The sequence below is a fragment of the Ambystoma mexicanum genome, chromosome 2p (assembly GCF_040938575.1).
Source record: "Ambystoma mexicanum isolate Mex_15411 chromosome 2p, UKY_AmexF1_1, whole genome shotgun sequence".
NCBI classification, from domain to species: Eukaryota; Metazoa; Chordata; class Amphibia; order Caudata; family Ambystomatidae; genus Ambystoma; species Ambystoma mexicanum.
In genome coordinates, this window is record NC_090923.1 from 223,892,673 (window position 1) to 223,915,813 (window position 23,141).

At 44.3% G+C, this 23,141-nt stretch overlaps 1 long non-coding RNA gene across 1 annotated transcript; it reads left to right on the top strand.

Moving 5' to 3' along the window:
• Positions 1–1,282: 1,282 nt before the first annotated feature.
• On the top strand, positions 1,283–22,726 carry LOC138566353 (uncharacterized). The gene is made up of 3 exons (XR_011301916.1): positions 1,283–1,431; positions 15,771–15,918; positions 21,893–22,726. It is a non-coding gene; the product is annotated as an uncharacterized lncRNA (long non-coding RNA).
• The last annotated feature ends 415 nt before the right edge of the window (positions 22,727–23,141 follow it).

The window sequence follows — 23,141 nt, forward strand, 5'->3', positions numbered from 1 at the left end:
AAGGCAGGGAAGAGTGGGAATGAGGCAGGATGGAGGAAAGATGAGTGATTAAATATGGGAAAAGAGAGAAGAGAGGTAGAAGGTGGAGACAGAAAGAGAGGTAGGCAACTGAGAAGAGAGGTAGAAGGTGGAGACAGAAAGAGAGATATGCGACTGAGAAGACAGGTCGAGACCGAAAGAGAGGTAGAAGACTGAGAAGAGAGGTAGAAGGTCGAGACCGAAAGAGAGGTAGACGATTGAGAAGAGAGGTTGAAAATGGAGAACGAAAGAGAGGTATGCGACTGAGAAGTGAGGTATAAGGAGAAGGACCGAAAGAGGAATATGTGACTGAGAAGAGAGGTACAAGGGGAAGACTGAAAGAGAGGTATGAGACTGAGAAGAGAGGTAGACGGGCAAGACCGAAAGAGAGGTATGAGACTGAGAAGAGAGGTAAAAGGGGGAAGACCGAAAGAGAGGTAGGAGACTGAGAAGAGAGGTAAAAGGGGGAGACCGAAAGAGAGGTATGAGACTGAGAAGAGAGGTAAAAGGGGAAGACCGAAAGAGAGGTAGGAGACTGAGAAGAGAGGTAAAAGGGGGAGACCGAAAGAGAGGTATGAGACTGAGAAGAGAGGTAAAAAGGGGAAGACCGAACGAGAGGTATGAGACTGAGAAGAGAGGTAGAAGGGGAAGACCGAAAGAGAGATAGGGGAGAAAGGCCAGAGGTAAAACACAAGAGAGGCCAGTGGACGGGGGAACAGATGGAGGTCAGTTCTGCTGCCCCCTTAGTGGAATTGTGTGTGTGGGGGGGGGTTCGCTTTCTTTACTTGCACCATGGCTGATGGCCCCTACCTACAGCACTGCAGTCAGCCTCTTCTGCACCCGCTTTTCTAGCCCGCTCCCCGCCTGGCTCTGGCTTCATGGGCTGATGCTTTGAAACGTGGCCAGCTGGTGCTTGTGTGGATCTTTGCAACATCCACCCACAGCCGGTGAGTCACTCCAGGCCCGGCTGATTTGAGAGTGCTCCAGATCTGATAACAAAGGCCAGGGAGAGGTGCAGGTGTCAGGTACGATGGGGACAGAAAGACTGCACAGCCGCCCGAAGGGAAGTGACATGTGCAGCAAAGAGGAAGGAGAGGGGACAAAGTCGTCGAAAGAGAAGGGGTGGAAAGGCAAGACAGAAATAATAGTAGAACTACGGAAAGAAAGAAGGAAAGAATGAAAGAATGAAAGAAAGAAAGAAAGAAAGAAAGAAACAAAGAAACAAAGAAAGAAGCAAAGAAAGAAAGAAGAAAGAAGCAAAGAAGGAAAGAAAGAAAGAAAGAAAGAAAGAAAGAAAGAAAGAAAGAAAGAAAGAAAGAAAGAAAGAAAGAAAGAAAGAAAGAGAAAAGAAAGAAAGAAAGAAAGAAAAAGACGATGCGGAGACAATTTAAAAAAAGCATATGAGGAAAGGCGGTAAGAAGAAGGAAATTCCTATATAGGCCAATGCCTACAGAGGCATACTTACATATCACAGATGTTTACTGACACCACAGAAGCATATAGGCAGCACAGAGGTAAAGAGAATTGCAGCATATGTTCCACTGGCCATTGGATTGTGAGAGGGGCCCCTCTATGATCTTAGAATAAGAGAACGAGAATTTCTACTGTGGGATGTAGGTGGGAGGCAGGTCACCCATGGAGATTGTAGAAGTGGAGGAGCAGAACGTCTTCTGCTGACATTGGGCCAGAGGGAGACTTCTAAATCAAGATAGTGGGTGGTTGCCCAACTCCAGGCCTCGAGGACCGGATCCATGTCAGATTTTCAGGATAGCCTGCATTTATATGAATGAGATACATTTGCATACAATGATTCTAAATATATGCACATTTGTTCTCAGGAATATTCATGAGGGATATCTTGAAAACCTGTCTGGTTTCTGGCCCTCGAGGCCTGGAGTTGGACATTCGACACCGGGCTTCATTCGTTTTATATTTGGAAAGTATATTGCACAGACTCTAGGAGCCTTCATCCTTCTGAAGTTGATACATTCAGAACCATTGAACGGAGTAATAATTACACCTTTTATAACAGTACTTCGAAGGTCAAGGAATCCGACATTAAGCGAGATACTAAAAAAAGGGATACTATTATCAATTCTGGGTGAAGCAAACTGTTTGCCAGCACACGTTCTTGTGCATATTGGGACAGCACCTTGCTCCTTCCCTGCGGCATCATTGCAGCTGTAATGTATTGTGGAGTGGTCTTGTATAGCGCACAGCTGCCATTTAGTGAGGGATAGGAACTCCTGCCATCGTCTCAACGTGCTGCCAACAGTGTAGAGGTCTACACTCTATCCATCTTGGTTTCCAAACAATGATTGCTTCACAAACTAGTCTTTTTAAGTTTGCAAGAAGCAAGTTTCAAGACATGCCATTTCCCCCCCCCTATTTTCTCATTAGAATTGGGTGTTTTGAGTAGGCGTGGTGGAGTACTCGATCAAAGGATGGGTACAGGAGGTGTCAGGCATGGGTCATGTTGCAAAACGACTACATTGAGGATTTGCAGATGTTTGTAATTTGTGCAGGAAAGCACAGGTCAGAGTCAAGGTTGAACTCTACAGTGCTTCCTCCACTGTGGAGCAGGATATCCACCTTGGAGACATTGAGCTTCATAGCGGGCGGATGAACCTGGAGGGTACAGCGTGAATACTAGTGAATCCATTGGTATAGTGTTCACCAACATAGTTCCAATGGATTTGGAACCGGACACGTTTATGAGGCTCGTGCAACTGAGATTTGATGTTGGACATAGCAGAAGAAGGAAGAAATGAGTGAAACATCCTGGACAAGATGGCCCACACAGCGATTTTAGGATCACTTTGGAGAAGGCATGATTAGAAATTAAATATGAGCGGGGTAGAGATGCATCGTAGCTTTGGCCAGTGATTTCGATTCTTCTGTTGGAACTAGGTGTAAGGCCTTAATATGCTATGTTATCTTGCATTTGTATAGCGCCTCCTGCCAAAGGTTATGGCATCAAAGCGCTGTGCCTATTAGAGAGGCAAAGGAGGAGTATGATAGAGCAGTCAGTAGTGATACAGAGCAGCAAAGCCGGGTAGATGGGTACAATTCTGTGGGCAAGTCGAATAGTGCGCAGCTCATTTGAAAGCTGCCAGTGACAGAAGTCCGCTATTGTTTTGCATCTGGATAAGCAATGTCTCACTTCTGCAAAGAGAACAAGGTCCAGGCTGGGATGGATTCAGAAGCTTGCTTCCAGAGGAGTGGGGTTGAATATGGACCTGGGTCCACTGTTGTGGGTTGGCAGCATTATGCATGCTACCTACCACCTTTGGTGTCATGCCACAATACATGTTTTATTATCTCACTGTCTCAACGTCACTGTGTCTGTGTACCACATTTACCTTCACTGTACAGTGCTCTGTTACGTAAAAAAAGAAATGAGAAAAAGCCATGTACTGTTCTTTCACCGAAGTCAATTACCTTCGCTGAAATTGCATTGTGGCAATGTCATCATGTATTTTTAGGGACAGACCCCAGAGAAGTAAAAAGGGAGGCACAGGGGATGGTCATGAGGGACCCTCCATTAGAATTAAGTCTCCCGGGTTTTATGGTATTTACTTTTTCATCATTTCTGTCTGTATATATCCATATTTATTTGTGGCAATTTTTTCTGTATTTATCTACATTAATTTATTTTATTTATTTTTATTTTATTGCATCTGTTACTCGCCCCGACCATTCGGTATCACTATTTGTCAATCAAAAATAGAATTTTCAACCAGTATTTTTCTGCATTTATTCCAATTGAAAAGAATGCATTTATTACAACACACATTCAGCCTGCCAATGGGTTACTCCGTCTTAGTGTCAGCTCCATTTTGTTTTACCATATTAACACGTTTGCCTATGTGATAACTGCTGATGTAAGCAATTCTAAGGACTTATAGTATTTTTCATGCAACTTCCAGCCTCTCCATGCTGCCAGTCTGCAACGTCATTGGCCTGCGATGCATGATTGACAGTGTAGGGAACCAAGCAGAGGGATCTCCTTTTCCATTTGTTTAAATAAATTCAGACAGAAAGCAGATAGATTTCCGTCTGCATTTATGTGTAAAAATCAGAACACAGGGAGCCTTAATTACAATGATTTTGATGAAATGCCACGACTTATTTTCAGTGGAGTAAACTGCCACACATTAATTTACTTCTATGAAACAAGGGACAGAGATTTAAAGAGATGAGCATGCATTTATTTTAGTTAGTGCTTGGAGTCCCCCATTCTGGGGAAGACCGACTTCCACCTGTAAACCTTAGACATGAAACGTTTGGAAGGTTACATGTGCTGTAATTTGCGTGGCCTATGATGGGTACTAGTTCAAGGGAGAAGCTTTTTTGCAATGATCCTGTGCTGTGCTGTAACCGCGCCCTGACCCCACTGTCTACGCAGCGGTTTCCAGGCATTTTTCACAGCCTGCACCTCCCTGCACATGACTGAGTCATGTGGGAGCAGCGCCCCGCCCAGGTGTGAGCTCCGCGCTGTCCCCTGCAGACAGGAAGTGTGTCAGCCCACACCGGGCGCCCGGAGGCGAGGCAGGACTTTGGCCACGTCTGCCCCGGGTTACCCTCGTTATCTGATAGTGTTTGGAGTCTCCTCAGGTCAATGGAGTAGCACTGAGTGCAAAGTCTATCCAATCTCTATTGCCTGCATTGCACACTGTGCACCTGCGTGTCTCTGGCGCTTATTGCAATGCTGGAATGCAGACACAGGTGCTCACAGATGGCACCAAGGCATCAATGCAACACGCAGAGACTGGAGAGAGGCAAAGGGAAACCACAGAGGCACCGCACAGGGACATAGACACAGCTGAGAGTGATCAATACAACATGAGCACAGAGAGAGGACAGAGGCATTCATAAAACACAGACTGTAGGCCCCGCCCCCACACCACCACCCAGCAATGAAGCATGGAGACACCACAGATGCACACAGTGCCGCCGAGTAATATCACAAAAGCATAGAGAGATCACAGAGGAGTATGGTCACCAGAGTCACAGTGATATAATTGAGAAAGAAATACAAGACAGGTTTTAAATGACAACAACGATGCAACCCAGAAGTATATAGATAACAGGGGCACAGAGACAGCACAAAGGTTTAGAGACACTCGAGACCTATATAGAAACCTGAGCCATGCAGATTGCGCTATGGCATGGACACACCATAGAGATACATATACATCAAAGGCACATCCAAATTACAGAGGTACTGTATAGAGGAACTGAAGCAGCTTGCACCTGTGCTCCCCGACAATAGCTTGTCACTGTACTTATAGATATATTTAATGCATCTGTTTACATTTAAATAAGGTAGTGGCCCAATTAACTACTTCTGCTTGGATTGTCTCTACCGCACTGGTTTGTTTGTTCAGCCCTGGCAACCACCACAACGATAGATAACGTTGAGACATGCAATCACCACTTAGGCTTACAGACATCAGCAATGCCTGAAGATACTAACACATAAAGATAACACTGGGACACAACGATAGATAACACTGAGACATACAATCACCACTGAGGCTTATAGACAGCACTAACAGGTTATAGACTAGCACTACCAGTGTTAAAGCCGGTCAGATAGCACAGCGAGTAGAGCGCTCGCTTTGACATCCGTGCAGAGCCTGCTGATACAGGTTTGAATCCTGGCAGGGCCAGCCTCAGCCTTTTATCCGTCCGAGGTCAATAAATGAGTACCAAACACTGTGGGTAATAAAAAGCAGCGCTCAGATGCCTGAGGGTTCATAGCACTATATAAGCTAACATAAAGGTAGCACTGAGACATGCAATCACCACTGAGGCTTGCAGAAAGCACTAATACATAAAGATAACACTGAGACACAATGATAGATAACACTGAGACATGATTATGATATGGCATTTGTAACGCGCCTATCCACAAGTGTTTCAAGGTGGGGGAGACAGAGGGAAGACAGAGACAATGATCCTACTAGGCTAGGTGACATTGAGATCACGCAAGTGCAGGGGAGGGGACAAGGGGACAAGTGCATGGGGTAAGGGGGAGGGGGCAGTGCAGTACATAGGATAACAGTAAAATAAATAAAGACCATAAATAAAAGTGCAGCCAGCTAGTGGCAAGGGTAAGTGCAGACATCAGGTGTCAAGTGCTGGTAGGGGCTGTAGGGATACAGAAACATTCCCCAATTCAACGTTTGCCAAGTGGGGCAGTGCAGGTGTGCAACTGGCGGGGGGACCGGGGCCCAAGATCAGAGGGTAGCAAAGTAAAAAGTGCAGTTTCAGATTCCGCCAGGAGAATCAGCAGGGGAGAGGAGGAGAGAAAGCAGAAGCAAAGAGGAAGGTTTTGAGGTGCTTCTGTAACCAGAGGTGGTTCTCCTCAAGTTTCAGAGAGGCAGGGAGACTGTTCCTGAAGGAGGTCCCAGCAGAAGAAAGAGATCTACCACCAACTTGCTGCTTGGAGAAGCGTCTCACCCTGAGGGAGTTGGAGGTGGATGAGCGAAGAGCTCAAGAACAAAGCTATTTAGGAAAAGAGAGTTTAAGGTATTGAGGTCCCAGGCCCCAGAAGGCCTTGTGGACAATGAAGAGGGTTTTGAACTTAATCCTCGCTGCCACTGGGAGCCAGTGCAGTGATTTCAGTCCTGGAGAGATACGATCTCTGGGCTTGAGGCCAAGGACAAGTCTCACAGTCCTGTTTTGGATGAGTTGCAAAGGGTGGAGAGTAGATGCAGGCAGATTTAAAAAAAGGCTGTTGCAGTAGTCCAGCCTAGAGAGAACCAGAGCTCTGGAGACAGTGAGCTTCTGAGGGAAGGAGAGGAAAGGGAGAATACCTCTGAGGAGGTACAGCTGTTAGTGTGCCTTCTTAGAGACGTCAGAGATGTGAGGAGAGAAGGAAAGTGTGGAGTCGAAGATGACAAAAAGGTTTTTAGCCTCACAGGTGGGAGCAGGAAGAGGGCCAAGAGAGGCAGGCCAGAGAGTGACAGGAAAGGAGGGAGCAGGTGTGCCGATGAGAAGAATCTCGGTCTTACTGGCATTAAGGCAGAGATCATTGGCAGCACACCACTCCTGGATGGCGGACAGACAGTCAGAGATGAGAGAAGGAGAGGAGGTGGCTGAAGGGAGCATGAAAATGAGCTGAGTGTCATCCGCATAGCACTGGAAGTTGGGGCAGAGAGTGGCAATGTTGTGGGCAAGAAGTGCCAGGTATTGGTTGAACAGCCAGGGAGAGAGGTTAGACCACTGGGGAACACCAGAGGTAGAGATAGAGACAGAGGAGAGGAAGGACCCCAGTTGGAACTGAGAGGGTCGATTGGAGCGGAACGAGGTCATCCATGCCAGGGCCTGATCGGTGATACCCAGGTTATCACGAGACGGTTGAGCAGGATGGCATGGTTGACAGTGTCAAAGGCAGAAGAGAGATCTAGTAGGATGAGGACACAGGGGGTGTTGGAGTCGAGTGAACTGGAGGCTTCCAGCCCTTTAAGATGAGTAGCGGTACCCTGGAGATAGATGGGGATGCAGATTTTATTCATACATCAATAATCAAGACGACACAAATAGTTTGGCAAAGTTCATCTGTTTTAATGTAAAGTATCTTAAAACAGGGAGTACAACGAACATCAGCAATTGCTCGATACTCTGACTCTAACTATATCATCAAAAAGTTGGGCTTTGGTACCCAAAAGTGGTCATCACTGACGTGCTGACCTGCGTCATTACCAACATCATCCTATGTGGCAAACTACTAAAACCTATTGGGAAGTGTGATTGGTTCTAAGTGAATAACTAGATATAGGTTCTATATCTGTATGGAGTAACAGAGAGAGGTAATAGGTTAGTTAACATCAAAGGGGTTAACTAAGCTCGCCCTTAAAAATGGCCACTATGAATGTCACTAAATGTACAACATCCCATTGGCTACACAAACTATAGGACCCCCAACTACGTGGTCCCCTATAATTGGTTGGCTACTAACACCCGTCAGTAATTTTCCACCTACGTGAGCAAAACGCAGACCGAACAACCAGGTGTGGGTGAGCTTGTCTTGATACCAGATTCCCACCAATTAAAAATGTGATCCATCATCACCTCAATGGTCCAGGGTCAATTAGAACTTTGAATTTGGCCATGAGTCTGTACTTTTCTCTGTTTAAGGAGTATGGGCACTATGTGGCTTCCATGTGTAGGTGTGATCATCTCCCTCGTCTAACTTTCTTCCATCACGTGACTGGACACCATGAATTGAGCCTTTCCGTGTATGGGTGAGCTTGTCTTGATACCAGATTCCCGCCAATTAAAAATGTGATCCATCATTACCTCAATGGTCCAGGGTCAATTAGAGCTTTGAATTTGGCCATGAGTCTGTACTTTTCTCTGTTTAAGGAGTATGGGCACTATGTGGCTTCCATGTGTAGGTGTGATCATCTCCCTCGTCTAACTTTCTTCCATCACGTGACTGGACACCATGAATTGAGCCTTTCCGTGTATTTGATTTTATTCTCCAATAGTACTCTGATGTCTCTTTTGTTTTTGCTTGACCTTTCTGAACAGGAGCGTCTATTCTTTCACGTTAATTGTATCTAATGTCAGCCAATTCCAGTTTGATAAGACCTTGGCCTTCTTGGCTCAGTGAACACCTTAGATGCACTTTTATTCTGTTAAATCCAATGCTTTTTCTTGACTGCGACACTGAATGATGCCTTCCTCGTTGTTCAGTACTGTTTATACATAGTGGAAACATTCATCCTTTACTTGTCCATATGTATCTATGAGGTATATATGTATATGTTGGTGCTTGCCGCAATCTAACTATTTAAAAGCAGATTGCTAGCTTCATGATTACTTTGCTGCTTGCATTACATTGCATCTGTACATCAGGTTTGTGGTCACTTATCCTTGGCATTTCTTTGTTCTTTATAAATCGTCTGCCTCTCTGGTCTGTTTATCTTTCTATATGGGTGTCGATTCAACTTTGTATGACGTCACCATTCATCCTGGTCATTAAGTTTCTTTGTTTCATCAGGAGTCTCGTTCAAATGGCCACCATATTGTCTTGTATGCAGGGATGGTTTCCTCAATGGGTACTTTACCTCCCATATTCTCTTAGGTATAGGTATTCTTATGGGTACTACACAGAGCCCGCACTCTTCTCTTTGCTGGGTCACCTGTTCAGTATACATCACATATTTTGGTTCATACACTTCAGGTAATATAGGCAGGGCAGGTTGAGTGGGGCTATTTGGCTCCTCCTCTACACTCTCCCCTCTGGGTCGATTTATTGACCACTCTCACATCATCCTCTGTATCTAGACATCCAGGTCTGAAGAAATGCTTCCTGGGAATCCATATTTTTATTACTCCCTTCAAGCATCCAGCTGATTTCACATGCTCATCCTTGTTCCATGTCATGAGCATGCACTGTCCACTTGGACTGCAATAGATCCACCTTCCCACATATTTCTTATGGTCCTTTGGATACAGGAACTTTGTTCCCTCTGCTGCATGGTTATTGGCCTTCACAAAGTCTCTGATCTCTTCATCAGTCAGATCTTTAGATTCCATCCTGGTTCAACATCAATCATGATTTTCATCCCTATGGCTTTCTTTGCGGTCTTCTTGCATTGTGAGATTATTATCTTGATCACACAGAATTCAAGTATAACTAATAATAACAAAGCTCCTAAAAACTTGAACATATCTGCCATCCATTGTCGAACCCATGAGAAGAGTGATCCAAACCAGCTGTCATCAGCAATGTCTTTGACCTCTTCTATCATCTGGCCATGGAGCTTCATCAGCATGTCTATGGCCTCTCTCAGTGTTCCATTCTCATCATCATGAGAAGGTATAAATGTGCAACATGATTTTACAATTTTGGCACAAACACCTCCATCCATCGCTGTGATCATGTCTAGGAAGTATCTGTTCTGGAGGGTCATCAGTCTTATGGCTCTCAGTTCTTCTCTGATTGCATTGAATCCCTTTATGGTAGTAATAATCGTCTGTAGTAATTCCCATCTGGTGATCTGAAGCCACTTGGTATTTGCTCCAACCTAGATCCTTGGCATGAAGATCAATGTGAACACTGAAGAAGTCTGGCTGAAAAGTCTATGTTCATATGGTATAGCATCATAGGCTTCTATTGATTTGGCTGAAAAGTAGTTTTCTCTCTTCATTCAATTTATTAGCTCCACAGATCTCTTCTTCCTCAGATGAGCATCTTCTTTCGGGAAACTATCAATGTTCAGATCACCTTTAGGAATCACTAATGCAGGAACATAGACAATCACCAATGTGCAGATTCCTCCCCAATCTTTTGGCATTCTGATGTAGGCTTTGGATCCACAATCCCAATAATGATCCATAATTACTGCTGTCCCATGCACCATTCCTGATGTATCGAAGATTCAATTGCACTTTTGATTTTCTCTAACTTTTCTTATACCATTCCCTCTGAAACACAACTTCGAGCTGTCCAAAGGCACTATTTGCAGGGATCCTCCTCTGTCTTCGACCCATGTCAATAGTTTAGAAAGTTTTGGCCACAATCGTTTGCATATCTCCTGTACATTCAAAATAGTGGATTCAGGACGATCAGTTACCATCCAGGCTCTGCAGATCACCACTCCTTTCTCCCATCCGTCTGGTGACAGTACTGTTCCCCAGATTTGCTTTTGAACTCTGTTCTTCCATCTGCGAGCTTCTTCTGCAGATTATCCTGTAACCTCCAGTTTCTTGATTCCATCTCCTTTTACTCCAGGCTTCTCATATCTGATCACATGATTCTTCGTATGGGCTCTGTTTCTTGACTTTATATCTTGTATGTAGTCATCTTCATCTGGATCTGTCTTTTCAGTTGCCCATTTGAGAGAAGCATCACTTCCCATAAATTGACCTCTTGTTTTGCAAAGTGCTATGTGCAAAAGACAATGTGCTGTTTGGACAACAATTTCAATAGCTATGAAGATGTTCGACTTCACCATACTGTATGGCAGGAGTGCACATACGAAGCATTCTTCATCTGACGTCCTTCTTCCAACTTCTTTCATGTGTTTGTACCATATATTATTTACCAAGTGTGCTCTGCTGTCCATATAATATTTCAGTTTATAATTATCTTCTTGAGTGCTTCTTTTGGTTCTCAAAGTCTTCATGTAGTTTTCTATGACTCTTTCCTTAAATGCATCACCATAGCTTATTCTAGCTGGTCGATTTGCAGGAACATCCATCTGGGTTCCCTGTGTAGAAGAAAGTTCAGCAAGTCTTTCTTTATCCGTCTGTCTTTTTCTAGCTGCAGATAAAAACAGCCATAAAGATTCTGCTATAATCTCTGCACGTAATTTCTCTGTGGGACTTGTGCTTGGACCTCTTGTCACTAGACCAGGTGTGTCTGCATGCATTATCTGTGTAGGCTTAACCTTTGTCAACCCCTTACTTTGTCTGATTTGCCGACCCTGTTTCCTGCGTTTAAAAGCAGTTTCTGAACCAAGTGCTTTGTCTGTTTTATTACTGACAACATCCATTTCAAGCTCAGGTATCTTCCCATTTTTTCCTGGGACAGGAATAACTATGTAGGGTCTAGGCTGCCTTGTAGTTGCCACGCTTACCTTTTTCCTTCTGCTCAGAAACATATACAGGAGTCTTTGCATCATGTGCTCCTATATAAAATGCAGTTCTTACTGTCAGTGAAAGCAATATGAGTATGAATATAATGCATGTGCAGATGATGCAGTGGTAAGTTAGTCAACAGCATCTGCTTCTTGGACAATGTGTACGTCTATCCTCATGGGGCAATACAATATTACTACTTTGATTCCCCATCTCGAATATTTGATGCTAAGGAAGGAAAAAACAACTTTAATAGCTCTGCATATTTAGATTGCTTTCTGGCAGCTGTTGTCTTCATTCAGCCTTCGTCCTCCATCAACTATCTGCTTTCTGGATGCCTTAAGAAGTGACTTTATCTTTCTCTCTGGAACAAGTTTTTTCACCAGTTGGGTTGTAAATGTTCCTTTATCGTGAAGAAAAATCTCCTTGTGAGCCTGTATGTAATCTGCTTCATTTATTAGTTCCCAATCGATACCTCAAATCTGCTTCAGTCCAGATGACATGTTGCTTCCCTGTCAGCATGAACCAATAGTTTTCTCCTTCATTAAATTCCTCAATCTGTCCCTCGAAGGAAAGTTTCTACACAGCTCTGTGATTTTTCTCAGAATAGATTTCCACCTGGATGATTATTCCTTCCAGGATCACATTTAAGTTTGCAGTGTTTCTTGTTTCTCTCAGGAAAGTTACCACATCTGTGTGGCTTCCAACGGGATGCGGGTATTCTTCAATTAGACGAAAGATCATCACACTGACTAGTCTATGTGCTGCGTCGGTTGATAAGGGCATTTTTATTTTCCTCACTTAACTCAGGCAACTTCAAAAACTCTTCAGTGATGACTATGAGCAATCTCCTTATGAGGGTTCATTGTCAGTATTTTGAATATAAGCTGGAATGCAACAGGTTCTCCCCATCAACGTAAGATAAGAACATAACACCCACTCGAGATACGTAAGTATGAACCTAAAAAGGTCATCACTGGGTAACACCATGAGTAGAACCAAACAAGAACTCTGTGTAAAAGGAATCAGGGTAGTGTACTCTCTTCCAATTGCTGTGTCCACGATCAAAATTTTGCATATCCATATTCTTATCAAGGCTTAAGTATGCCTCAGTCCAAAGTCAGTAAACTACTGTGGCTTTTAAGAAACTACTGTGGCTTTTAAGAATGCAGATCTTATTTTACTCTGAAACTATGATGCACAGAGTGTTCAAATGTGTCCTTTTATCCTTCTATTTATAGCTCAAAAGGGAGTGTCCAAAATCAATCCACAGTCCAATTAAAGGGTTCTTCACGCTTTCCACTTTTCAGGTTATGCGTGCTGTGGTTCTTCCCCAATGATTTTAGCTTCTTCGCGGTGGGGTGCAGGCAGAGGGGTTTCTCCGGAGTAGATCTTGATGTCTCCCAGGAAGATCCAAGCTCGCCTACCCTGCAATTTGAAAGCAGATGGCGTCATGTCCTCAACGACAAAGGGACCGTTGAATCTGGGCTCATCCTACTTTTTCCTTGTGTGGTTACAGATTAGGATCGTATCTCCTGGGTAAATTCTTGGATGTAGAAATTCAGGAGTTTGGGTTGTTGAAGCATCTCCTTCTGTGTTCTGTACTACCCTACACCCTCATCTCTGCAACTGTCCTGAAATCACAGAAAAACTAGATGTTAAACAGTTCAAATAGTTTTGCAATTCAAAATTTCTGACATTGGCTGAGCATCACTTCTAACTCGGGATGGAGGCATTAAAAGTGTCCTCATTCGCCTTTCTGTCACAATTTTGTGCGGTGTAAGATGGTGGACTGAACCTGGTTGGTTCCTCAATGCATAAAATGCCAGTGGTATGCAGTGCAACCACCCTTTTTTCAAAGTAAGCTTCAACTTTGCTATTATTTCTTTTAACAGGCTGTTGAGCTTTTCACAGATCTTGTTTCCTTGCGGGTGATAAGTTGAAGAAAACTTGTGTTTTATACCAAGCAACAATGTGACTTGCTCGAAAACTGTATTAACAAAGTGAGGTTCATTATCTTATCTCATTACTTCGCACACTCCCCATCTAGGAAACACTTTGTGCACTAAGAACTTAGCTGCACAGGTAGAGTCTGGGTGTGTGCATGGACCTGGCTCTATCCATCTAGAGAAAGGACATACCACAACATGTAGGTATCTATATCCATTGCAAACTTGTATCATGTCAACATAGTTGATATGCAAGTGCTGAAAAGGGCCTTTAGGTCTTGGGATGATTCCCCTCACTACGCGCAGTGTATGCCCAGCTGTGAATTGTTGGCAAACAATACAATTTACCATAGAAAATGCAACATGCTCCATTAGGTATGGTATGAACCAATCCTCAGCAATGGGTACAGCAAGATTCTCCCTAGTTGTATGCACTGGGTAGTGTAACTGTTCTAGCGCTACCCTTAATAAGGCTATAAGAATCACTGGTTTACCAGTGCTGTCTTGTTGCCACAATGCTTCAGAGGGGTTTAAAGAACACCCTCTTCGCTTCCACAAGTTCTTTTCCTCTTGTGGTGCCTCTCCTTGAAGCTCCACTATCTGTGTTTTAGACATATGATTATATCCCCCATCCGCAATCATCATTACAGTCATTCTTTCATTCACATTCATGGTCTCAATATTTATCATCCCTGTATCTGTATGTGCTATGCACTTGGCTAGAGTGTCTGCTGCTTGATTTCCACGTGAGATAAAATCTGTCCCTTTTGTGTGAGCTGTGCATTTAATGACTGGTATGCCCACCGGGAGTTGTAGTGCCTTAATGAGCATGTCCAATAAGGCTGCGTGCTGCACTGACGTGCTATCCGCTCGGAGGTAGCCCCACCTTTTCCAGCGCGCAAATCCTGCATGCACCGTCAATGTCATATAGGCGGAGTTGCTGTACACTGTTACTTCCTGGTCTGCATGATTCTCGATTGCGAGTATCAACGCCAATACTCACGAGCACTTGAAATTCTCCATTTACCAGATATTTCACTACTGCGGTGCCTGTATATCTTTGCCCATCATTTTGATCGATCCTTGATGACCCGTCAATGAAGACAATATCTCCCCCTGCAAGCACATTCTCCTTTATTCTAGGGAGCTCATCACAGAACTCTTCATAGTCTGCACAATCGTGTATAGGCTCTCCTTCAGTGATTGGCTCAGCTATGAACATAGCTGGATTCACTATTTTACATCAAACTATTTTAATCGCTGGAGTTGATATGATTACCTCATAGGCAGAAGCCCTTTGAGTATTCAGCATGCCTTTTGGTTTTGCTAAAATGGCAAATGCGTGTTCAACAAATAATGTCATGCAGCATCCCATCACTATGCTTGTAGCCTTTTCTATTGCGAACATGGCAGCTGCCAAACTTTGTTTGCATGGAAAGTTGTCGAACGGGAAAACATATTATACCCTCTAGATCGTATGTATATATATTGGCCTAGGCCAAGTCGCTCTGCGAGGAAATCCACGTTGCAAGGTCCTGACCTTAGATCTGTGTAAGCCACCATTTTAGGTTCATCCACCATTTTAGATTCTCTTTCTAAAGTCACCGTGTGTTCTAAGATGGTGGACAGTGTTGTTTTGAATGTAACATGGCCATCTTGACCTCTGTGTACAAGCTAATGTGTAAACTGCCTGCAGGCCAAATGTTAGGGTCATGTACTGAGACTTTGTCCTTCGTTCACCTATGTATGGAGGATTACCTGTACCAACGAGACACCTGTTTAACTATATTGTTTAAGATATATGTGGAAGATCAATGTGAAATCCGAAGACACACTGTTGCTATTGTAACTTGTTGGTGAATGTATTAAGGATAATCCATAAATGTATAGATGCATAAATTAGGAATTAACTAGGCATGAACCTCTAGCCCATGGAAATGGTTAACCTGCAAGTGGGCTTAACATCAGATAACATCCTGAATAAAAGGCACGACTATTCTGATGTACAGCCCCACTCACTTCCCACACCGAACGGGCTGGTATTTGCTGTGGTGAACTGAGGGCCTGATAGCGATCCGATACTCCGTTTCTCTGAAAACTGTTCAGTTACTTTGAACAAAGATCTGTGTATCTTTATAACCTGCGTTTGGTGTATTTCCTTTTGAAGGTACTCAGCCTCAATATCTTCTTTTGCTTTCACAGATGGTGCCCGAATAGGGACCCTCAAGATTGATGCCAACTCGTTGAAGGTTGACGCGGCTATCGGAACGGGATCGGACGGTGTTAAAAGGGGCCCCTTTTTGATTGAGACACGACACCTCAGCAGCGCTGCACGGCCCGATCCCTGGAGGTGAGCATGCGGTCCGAGTCGCCATCTTGACGAGGGTCCACATATCGAGGCGGGCAGTTTTGCCGAAATCACCAAACACAAGATAAAATTCATTAGAAAAACTTTGTAATCTGATCGGACCTCCTTAGGCTTGATCAGGTGAGTCGTGACCCGATTCTTAAGTATCCTGATCATTTGTTTTGGGGCATTGTTCTTGCAAGTACAATTATTGACAAGGTAACACCAGTATTCTGACATGCCTGGGAAATTGTCTGCCTGCTTTAGGGCATTATTCCGCAGTGACAGACAATCTTTGGAATTTAGCCGTCCAGCACCACAGGAGGGGTCGCCGGCTTGTACTATGTACTGTAAGCATGGCATTGGTAGTATAGTGTTTAATGATATTTGGCACAGACAAACTAGACATGCTTCTGAACTTCAGTGGCCAATCAATGGTAGTTTTGAAATTCCTCCTATTGAATACTTAGAATCTATATTATTAAAGAAAAAGGCTAGACCTGCAGCATTTGATGTATTGCAGAACTGGAAAAAAGAAGCTTTACAGCAGCTTAAGAGTAGAGAAAAACATGCGTGCCGTCATAAGACAAACGCCGAAAAAGCGTTGTTATATGACCAGGATAAGCAGTCTAAGTCAGCTAGGAATATGGATAGGGCTTTCTCACTTGGAATCCAGAAAATGTATCCTTCTAAAGACTTTCATGTTTCCGACAAACTTATCGATAAATTGTTAACTGAACAAAGGCCTGGTGCCACTGCGCCACCTCTGTATGTTCCTCTTCCTGTTGTTTTGCCTCTTCCTGCTGTTATTCCTCCTTCTGCTCCTATCGTTCCTCTTGTCATTCCTCTTCCTCCAGTCGTTGCTCCTCCTTTTGTTGCTGCTCCTCCACCTGCTCCTCCGCTCTTTCCTGTTGTACCAGTGATAACACCTCCGTTGAACATGCCTACTCTCTCTCTTCCAAATGGTCCTGCACCGCTTGTAGTAGATCAGGGAGCGGGATCAAGGGTTGTCACTCGCAATACTGTACCTCCAGAGAAAAAACGTGAATAGATTGCATGGGCTTAGTATTGTATGGAGAAGGATGATCAGGCTAATGTTTTTGCCACACTTTCTAATATGGACAATTTTCCTGAGAAAAATGTTTTTATTGAGGGATTAGGGATCCATTTGTGTGTAATGTGGGACAGATTAAACAATAAAGATCTCCCACAAGGGTTGAGGGATCTGAACACCTTAGCGTTCTCTAGAGACACTGTGGAGAAGGTACAAGAGCATGTTGAGAGGGTATTTGAGTATTGAAAGGAGTTGGAAAGGTTACAGAATTAGGATGAAGATGGAGATAGTATGTATGTGCAGAAATGGTTCCTTCCTTGTCGCAAATTGATATCTGAGGAAATGCGAATTTGCATTAAGGACGCAATTAGATGGATCTCAGACTCATCGATAACTCCAGTTGAAGTATATGACACGTGTAGTCAGTATACACCAGAAATGCAGAGGAAAGTGATACAGGTAGTGGTAGAATATTTACAGGATGAGTGTGTAAAAAGAAAGATTAGTTGTCCCGCAGAGTTATTAAGTATTTACAAGAGAGCTGTTTCATTTGACACTTCTTCAGCTGCTTTAGCGCTCGATTTGGCTCCGTTGCTTAGTAAGCGTTCGGAGTTGCCTACTTCTCTGTTGCCTATGAGAGAGGTTCCTCCGGCACTAGTCCCAAAAGTTGAGATCCCCGCTGATGCTGTAGCGGGTACAGCTGCTGAGGAAATACCTGCACATTATGTGTCTCAGTTTGTTCACGTCCCGTTCTCAAGACAGGAAGTGAACACCATTAGACAATATATTCCCGACATTAGGAAAAATCCGACAGGGTTCTATAAAGAAATATAGTCTGTTTTGCAATCCTCAATATTCACTTTAAGTGATGTTGATTTGTTATTTCCCGTACTCCTGCCCGTAGAATTTTTTGGAAACAGGTTAGGACTATAGATGACGTACCAGGGTTAGGAGGTACATGGGCTAACATAATAAGACTCGATGGAGAAAGGCCAGCTGGCGAAAGACCGCCTCAGGTGATACTAACCTTGCCTGACAGAATAGTTGCAAAATTGAAAACTATAATTCCCAAAAAGATAATTATTTGGGACAAGCTTACCGCCTGTGTCCAAGGGAAGTCTGAGGGTGCTACCGAGTTCTTTAATCAGTTCGAGCAGGTATTCTCAGATTTCAGTGGACAAGATTTAGGCACAGAGTCTGGGAAAAGATTATTTGTAGACAAATTTGTGCGTGGATTGCTGCCTGACATCCAGTCGCAAATTATGTCTTCTGAGAGCGCGTGGCAAGCAAAGTCTCAATCAGAAGTACTGCACATGGCTCAGTACTATGAGAATCGTGTCAATAATGAAAAAGAAAGAGTCGAAAAGAGAAAAGGCGATTTGCAAACAAAAGTATTATTACAGCAAATTGTTAGAGGCCCTAGAGGGGGTAATTCACAAATTAGAGGTCAGTATGTTCCACAAGGAAATGTGCCCTTGTGTCCTGTAAACATTAACCAGTGTGCCTATTGTAGGCAAGAGGGTAATTGGCGTGCACAATGTCCGATCCTCCAGCAGAGGTCCAATAAGACATTTGGGAATATGGGTAGACGACCCAGAGGTCGCCTGGGTGTAGGGGGCCCTAGTACAGGTCAGTTTTCACAAGATTCACAGCAACCTTTTTCACAGGATAATCAGGTACCAAGTGTGGATACTAGAAACATTTTTGATCATCCTTCTGCCGCTTACCTCTCTGAAGAACTTCCTTTCAACGATATTCTGTTTCGCTAGGATTGCCCGAAGCAGGGTTTGGAACCTATGCCTATTCCCGTTAATCAGAAAGGTCCCTACGTTGAAATGTTAGTGGGAAATAGGAAGCATCTATTCTTAATAGATGCAGGGGCACAAAAGTGTTCCATCGATCATTCTCGGGTTCCAAACATTCCACTGTCATGGCAAACCAATGTTTCTGTAGAGTTTTCTGGCACACCAGTTGTCTGTCCAGTTTTGTCGCCGGTACCTATTTCTTTGGGTCTGTTTACGGACCATTGTCCTTTCCTTTTGACTTCGAATTGTGGAGAGAATTTGGAGAGGTTTAATCTGTTGAAAGAATTAAATGCGGTAATTCATTGTTCCTCTGATGCAGTGCGTTTGACGATTTCACCACAGCAACTTTCTGTCTCTTAATTCTTGACTAGACCTTTGCCGCCGGAATTTAGTGATGTTCGGAGGGTTTATGGCCAGTAGACGACAATGATGTCGGTGTTTTACAAATTGAGCCTGTTAAGATTGTTTTGAAACATGGAGTGAAACTGCTGCGCATTCCGCAGTATAAGATTTCAGTCGACGGTGAGCAAGCTTTGAAATGCATCGTCTCCGATTTTGTACATCGAGGGGTGATTGAGGAAATTGCAGGTAGTTTGTGCAATAGTCCGATTTTGCCTGTGTACAAAGAAGGCGATAATGCGATTCCTTTTCGTTTCATAATTGATTTACGTGCCATAAATAAGATCGTCGCTCCACAATTTCCAATTGTGCCTGATATGACAACGATATTAACTATGATTCCGGCTTCCGCTACTCACTTTAGTGTTGTGGATCTAAAGAATGCTTTCTTTAGTATTCCTATACACAAGGACAGTAGATATTTGTTCACGTTCACCTTAGGGGGACGCTCCTTCACATTTACCCGTGCGCCACAGGGTTACACGGAAAGTTCTAGCATCTACAGTAGGGCTCTGAAAGAACAACTCAATACCCTTGAGTTGCCCTCTACTTGTATACTGCTTCAATATGTTGATGACTTACTTTTAGCTGCTGACTCAGAAAGCGCTTGTAAGGAGGGCACTGTGTTGTTGCTTATTCACCTGGCTAAACATGGACATAAAGCTTTGCTTAAGAAATGTCAGTATTATTGCCATGAGGTCGCCTATTTAGGCTATCTCCTGTCAAAGGAGGGAAGAAGATTGACGCCTGAAAGGATAAAATTCATTTCTAGCATGTCTGTCCCAAATACGCAGAAAGAAGTTAGAGCCTTGATAGGAATGGCTTCTTACTGTAGGCAGTGGATCCCCAACTTCTCGTTAACGATTAAGCCGATGTTGGCTCTGACGAAGAAGGGCATTTCTTCGCCATTGCCATGGAATAGGCCGTGCAGTTACTTTACTTCCGCCCTTGATCCTGTAGCATGCTCTTTGCCAAGATGTTTGCGAGCTGTCGCTGTTGCTGCGTCTGTAAAACAGAGTGAGGGAATGGTCCTAGGCCATGCTTAACCCTAATGGTGCCTCACTCTGTAGATGTTCTACTGAACAGAACTCAAATGCAACACCTCACTTCCGCACGGTTGACAAGATATGAATTGATCTTGTTTGCACCACACATCCAAATTAAGAGGTGTTGTGTTCTTAATCCAGCTGAACTCTTACCTTTCCCGCAAGGTACTGCTTGCAGTGACAAAGAGTCACACGATTGTCTTTACACTACCGAACAAGAGACAAAGGGCAGAATTGTTCTAAAAGATACTCCTTTGAACAATCCACAAGGGGAGCTGTTTTGCAATCGCTCCTGCTTCAAACCTCCGGATGGTACATCCACAGCTGCTTATGCAATCACTAAGGTGAGCACGGTTGTGGAAACCAATAGAATCATGCATAACTCCGTGCAGGCCGCAGAGATTATAGCATTGACCCGAGCTTGCAACCTTTCCGAAGGGCTTACCGTGAACATATACACTGACAGTCAGTATGTCTTTGGGGTGGTTCACAACTTTGGGAGACTTTGGTCAGAAAGAGGGTTCTTAACTTCACATGGTACAAAGATCCAGCATGGCTCCCTGATAGTACGGCTACTCTCAGCGCTTGCACTCCCTACTTAGTTAGCTATTGTAAAATGTGCAGCGCATCAAAAGATTGTAGATGATATAGGAAAAGGGAATGCTTTTGCTGATCAGATAGCTAAACAGACTGCCACTGATCTCTCTTCAGACATATATACTTCAAGGGAAGCCACAAATGCATGTACTATGGATGAGAGTATCGATTCTGTGAGGGATATCCAAGCCGATGCCACATTGGAAGAGTCTAAAAAGTGGGCTGAAGGCTTGGAGAAACTTGATGATGATGGGTGTTGGGTTGACAGAGTTGAAGGGAAGTGGCTACTTCCTGATGCATACATTATGATGATGGTTGTTATGGCTCATGGTCCCACATATATATGTGCTCGCAAGATTACAAAAATATTGGAAAATGTATGGGTGAATGACAAAATCTCTAAGGTAGCTCAACGTTGTGGCCAAAACTGCATGATCTGCTTACAGCATAATGTGGGAAAGGGAACGCCAACTCCTAGGGGAAGTTTTGGTCCACCTTCTGTCCCCTTCGAGGTTATACCCTTTGATTTTATTGAAATGGAACGATGTAATAACTTAAAATACGTGTTAGTTGTCATTTGTGCTTTTAGCAAATGGGTTGAGGCTTTTCCTGTTAAAGACGCTACAGCCATGACTACTGCAAAGACTATGTTAAAAGAGTATTTCCCTAGGTTCGGGCTACCAAGAGTCATCTGGTCGGACAATGGTCCACATTTTATCGCTGCTGTAATTCTGCAGATATGCGCGGGATTACAGATCGATAAACGGTTCCATTTGGCCAGACACGCTCAGAGTGCCGGACTAGTAGAAAGACACAACGGCATCATCAAAAACAAGCTTGCTAAGACGTGTGCCGGCACCAAATTGAAATGGCCGGACGCCTTACCGATCGTGTTGTCATCCATGCCTACAACCCCTCAAACTAAGACTGAGCTCTCTCCCTATGAGGTGGTTATGGGGAGGCCTGCTAATATCTGGAACCTTCCGAAAAGTCGTTCACTGCGAAATGTAGAAAATGTACTTTTTTCAGATTACTGTAGCCAGTTCACTAAAAACTTGTATTTGATTTATCACCAGGTGCGAAAGGCTTTACCTGTACGATACGAGGGCCCCGGTCACAGCATACGGCCCGGTGACTGGGTCCTCATAAAAGCATTCGAGCGATCCTCTTGCCTTGCACCTCGGTGGCGGGGCCCCTTCCAAGTCCTGCTGGTCATGCAGATGGCAGTGCGGGTGGCTGGCTGGAAAAATTGGATCCAGGCAACGCACACCAAGAAGATTCCGCGTCCAGTGCCACACGATACAGAAGAAACAGAACCCCTCACCAGTGCTGCAATCAATGATCCCGAAGCAGTAAACAGCATCGAGAGTGCATCAGAGACTCTCCCTGAGCCCGTGGGGCATGGGGAAACAGCAATTTTGCCTCCACACTCTCCAACAGTTTTGTTTTCCGGAAGCTGTTGTTCCGGATCTTGCATCCTCTCTTGTTCTTGGTACGTCACTTCCAACGGGAAGTGACGACACGTTGTTCTCAGATCACTCAGTACCAGGAAGCACGAGGTACGATCTGCGACCTAGGAAATAGACCTACTGCACGGTTCGGCTGTGCGATCGAGGAAAATCATCAAGGGCTTGCCTTTTTGGCCAGATCTATTGTCTATTAGGGGATTCTGTTGGCTAGGGTTTGTGGAAGGACTAAGAAGACGCTCGGCCTGGAGGTCGCCAGCTAAAAATATTGGCATGTTCGTTTGAAGATTACAATTCCTGCCATCGCTACCGCTCGTACAGGACTGATAAGCGAACGTGTGACCAGCTGCGAAAAAGGACAGATTGTAACATGGGCCCCGAAAACGTACTGCTGTTTTTTGATAATGTTAATTGGTTTTATAATAGTCATTGGGCCTCATTACAAATCAGGCGGTCCGGAAATAACAGTGGCGTTAAACCCACCGCCACCGTTTTTTCCGGACCGCCTGATCCCGACTCCTGCAAGTGGGAGGTGATGTTCCCGCCAGGTTTAACCTGGCGGGTTTAAAACCGCCCGCCTGCAGACGGCCGAGGAAACACCGGCAGCATTACGAGATGCTGCCGGTGTTTCCAGGATCCCCATTCCCATCGAGTCCCATAGGGACTGGGGATTTACACCATTCCACCTCCGTGATTCCCGGGAAACCGGGGTTGTAATGCCCCGGTAATTCCGGGAATCACGGAGGCGGAATGGTAATACGAGTTCGGCGGTAACCAGGCAGTTTTACCGCCTTAGTTACCGCCAGACTCGTAATGAGGCCCATTGTTTTAGGCTTCTGGTATCTAGAGGAAGTACATC